The sequence below is a fragment of the Diachasmimorpha longicaudata genome, chromosome 14 (assembly GCF_034640455.1).
Source record: "Diachasmimorpha longicaudata isolate KC_UGA_2023 chromosome 14, iyDiaLong2, whole genome shotgun sequence".
Lineage (NCBI taxonomy): Eukaryota > Metazoa > Arthropoda > Insecta > Hymenoptera > Braconidae > Diachasmimorpha > Diachasmimorpha longicaudata.
In genome coordinates, this window is record NC_087238.1 from 3,172 (window position 1) to 7,122 (window position 3,951).

Below are 3,951 nucleotides of genomic sequence, written 5' to 3' on the forward strand. Positions count from 1 at the left end.
TTCCGTCTCTCTCTGTGACCTCTGTGTCTCCCTCTGTCGCTCTCTCTGTCTTTCTCTCTCTCTCTCTCTCTCTGCCTCTCTCTGCCGCTCTCGGTCTCTCTCTGTGTCTCTCTGTCTCTCTCTGACTCTCTCTGTCGCTCTCTGTCTCTCTCTGTCTCTCTCTCTGTCTTTCTCTCTCTCTCTCTGCCTCTCACTGCTGCTCTCGGTCTGTCTCTGTGTCTCTCTGTCCCTCTCTGTCCGTCTCTGTGTGTTTTTGTATGTCTCTGTCTATCGCTGTCTCTCACTGGCTCTTTCGGGCATTCTCTGTCTCGCTGTCACGCTCTCTGTCTCTGTCTGTCTGTTCCTCTCTGTTTCTCCCGGCGTCTCTCGGCGTCGCTCTGGGTCTCTCTGTGTCTCCCTGACTCTGTCTGTCTCTCTCTGTCTCTCTCTCTCTCTGTCCCTCGTTGTCTCTCTCTGTCTCTCTCTGCCCATCTCTGTCTCTCTCACTGTCCGTCTCTGTCTCTCCCTGACTCTCTCTGTCTCTCTCTGTCTCTCTCTGTCGCTCTCTGTCTCTCGCTATCTCTCGCTGTCTCTGTCTGTCTCCTTCTGTCTCTCTCTGTCTGTCTGTTCCTCTCTGTCTCTCCCGGCGTCTCTCGGCGTCGCTCTGTGTCTCTCTGTCTCTCGTTGTCTCTCTCTGTCACTCTCTCTCTCACTATGACCCTCTCTGTCTCCCTCTGCTTCTGTCTGTCTCTCACTCCCGCTGTCTGCCGCTCTCTGTCTCTCCCTGTCCCGCTCTCTCTCTCTCTCTCTGTGTCCGTCTCTGTCTCTCACTGGCTCTCTCAGGCTCTCTCTGTCACGGTCTGTCTCTCTCTTTCTCTCTCTGACTCTCTCTGTCGCTATCTGTCTCTCTCTGTCTGTCTGTTCCTCTCTGTCTCTCCCGGCGTCTCACGGTCTCTCTCTGTGTCTCTCTGTCTCTCTCTGTCCGTCTCTGTCTCTCTCTGACTCTCTCTGTCTCTTTCTGTCTCGGTCTATCGCTCTCTGTCTCTCTCGGGCTCTCTCTCTGACTCTCTGTCTCTCTTTGTATCTCTCTGTTACTCTCTCTCTCTCACTATGACCCTCTCTGTCTCTCGCTCTCTCTCACTGGCTTTGTCGGGCTCTGTCTGTCTCGCTGGGACGCCCCAGCGATCCGATTATGCATCGGGTGCTCTCCCAACTGAGCTATCCGGCTCCTAGCCATCCCGGGAAGGTCCCGGGTTCAAATCCCGGTCTGGATTATCCATTTTTTCAGTAATTTTTCTTGCAAAAATTATGGAGAATTATCCTGTTCCCCTTCCTACCTCATCCAAAATCCTATCCAACGATTTCCTTTGACGTCACAAGAAATGTGGAACGCTATATAAACTTCCCGTCTTGTTGATAAAAATGATTGCCGAATGAAGGACGGCGGTGCTCCATATAGGCAAGAAAAGTGAATCGAAGAAATGGCTAGGAGCCGGATAGCTCAGTTGGGAGAGCACCCGATGCATAATCGGAAGGTCCCGGGTTCAAATCCCGGTCTGGACTATCCATTTTTTCAGTAATTTTTCTTGCAAAATTATGGAGAATTATCCTGTTCCCCTTCCTACCTCATCCAAAATCCTATCCAACGATTTCCTTTGACGTCACAAGAAATGTGGAACGCTATATAAACTTCCCGTCTTGTTGATAAAAATGATTGCCGAATGAAGGACGGCGGTGCTCCATATAGGCAAGAAAAGTGAATCGAAGAAATGGCTAGGAGCCGGATAGCTCAGTTGGGAGAGCACCCGATTCATAATCGGAAGGTCCCGGGTTCAAATCCCGGTCTGGACTATCCATTTTTTCAGTAATTTTTCTTGCAAAATTATGGAGAATTATCCTGTTCCCCTTCCTACCTCATCCAAAATCCTATCCAACGATTTCCTTTGACGTCACAAGAAATGTGGAACGCTATATAAACTTCCCGTCTTGTTGATTATTGTTGTCCTTCCCGGGATGTCATTCGGGAGTGATCGAGTACCTTCGTGCAGACCCAATACTTGGGCCAAGCAGCTCCAGCAACAGGTGGCGATCGCAGCGGCGCTGTCGATAACCAATCGACGTCAGGTTGTCAACAGTCGGTAATTACCGATACTTATCAACTGATCGGTAAGGAAGGCCTTCAACATGAGCGACCTCAATGAACCCACTGACAGCCCAACCATCTCACAGAAAGACATTCAACAAGAGTCTTGCTCATGGGCAGATGCGGCTGAAGAAATTAAATTGACAGGACCACACGACTCTCTAAATGTGGAAGCCACCCTGACAAAGATGTCTGTCCCGACAGGATTAATTAAGACCAGACAATCAGACATCGGAGCAGCCAATCAGAAAATCACCGCATCTCAACGCAGCAAAATCAGGATGGTGAAATTAAAGGCTCACATCATTAGAGAGGTTTGCCAGGAGCTATCTCGTGTACAAGAGGCGCAGGCTCCGTACACTATCGAGGAGTTGAAAAGCCAACGCGACATTATTGAGTCTGAGTGGGCAGAGCTCAATAAAATTAATGATCATTTAATAGATTCTTTGCCAGAAGAGCACGATTACCATGAGGGCAAGGAATACGACGAAGCATCCCGCTATAAACGAGACTGTCTAACTTTAATGGGCCAAATCAGAGGCCAGATCATCAACGTTAGGGATGCAGCGAGAGTTCAAGAGTCAACATATGCCCATCAACTAGGGACTCTGAAGATCAAGCCTTTTGACGGGAAAAGAGAGGAATGGAGGGAGTTTAGAGAGTCTTTCCTGACGATGGTAGGAAATGACGACACCATCCCCCCCGTCAAAAAACTCATGTGGCTGAAAACCTTCCTGAAAGCATTACCAGCAGAGCTCCTAGCCACCTTTAACACTCAACCAGCGAGCTATGAGAAAGCGTGGCAAAAATTAGTCAGGAGATACGAGGATCCAAGGTTACTGGCTCAGACATTATTTAACAAGGTGTTAGATCTACAGCACATCAGCAAGGCCACCGCAGAAAGCCTCGGATCCAGAGTCTCAACAGTGGTCGAGACCCTCGACCAACTAAAGGATGTGCCAGGACTAGAGGCAGAGAACATCACCGAGCAATTCTTCGCCCACATCCTGAGATGATCTCTAGATGTGGACACGCTCAAGCAGTGGGAAGTTAAACTGGGAACTTCCAAGGACTTTCCTAGTCTACAAGAGTTTGTGGACTTCCTCGAGGCTTATGGGAGAGCCCTCAACGCCGGGGCTAGCCTCAAGGACAATCAGGAGAGCGGTCCAGCCAACAAGAAACTCATCACAAAGATCAAGAGTGGATACACAGTCACTCAGCAACAATCAGAGAGCCACTCAACGGAGAAACTACTCCCTAAGACGAACTGTGCATATTGGAAGGGCAGGCACTTTATCGCATTGTGTCCACTGTTCAAGACGCTCATCCCAGTAAAGAGGAATGAGTTCGTCGTCAACAAGAAATTGTACTTCAGGTGTCTGGATCCTCATCGTAAGCCGAAGTGCAAATCAACAAAGACGTGCCACGAGTGTAACAGGGATCATCATTCACTCATTCACAACGGGAGCTCATGGACAACGGCGCCATCAGTCGGAGCTGGATTCAGAGCAACGGAGACAAATGATGAGAGACCAAAGCCAGGGACCTCAACCAGTGAGTGAATGATTTAATATAATAAACAGAATCATTCACTCTCTCATTGGTTCTCTACATTCACAGAACGCAGTACATCATCAGCATCGTCAGAGATCAACAATCAGAAGATCAATGGGAGGTCAACAGACATCAACACAGTATATCATCCAGAAGAAGACCAGCAAGCGGTATTACTCGCCACCGCTAGACTCAGAGCACATTCACCTAAAGGCTTCATGGTGAAAGCAAGAGCGCTAAGTAGTAAGTGGGCACGATTGGCGAATTTATTCCAG

At 48.9% G+C, this 3,951-nt stretch overlaps 1 non-coding gene across 1 annotated transcript; it reads left to right on the top strand.

The window, feature by feature from the left end:
* The first annotated feature begins 1,757 nt into the window (after positions 1-1,757).
* Positions 1,758-1,831, top strand: Trnam-cau (transfer RNA methionine (anticodon CAU)). Its single transcript has one exon. It is a non-coding gene; the product is annotated as a tRNA-Met (tRNA).
* The last annotated feature ends 2,120 nt before the right edge of the window (positions 1,832-3,951 follow it).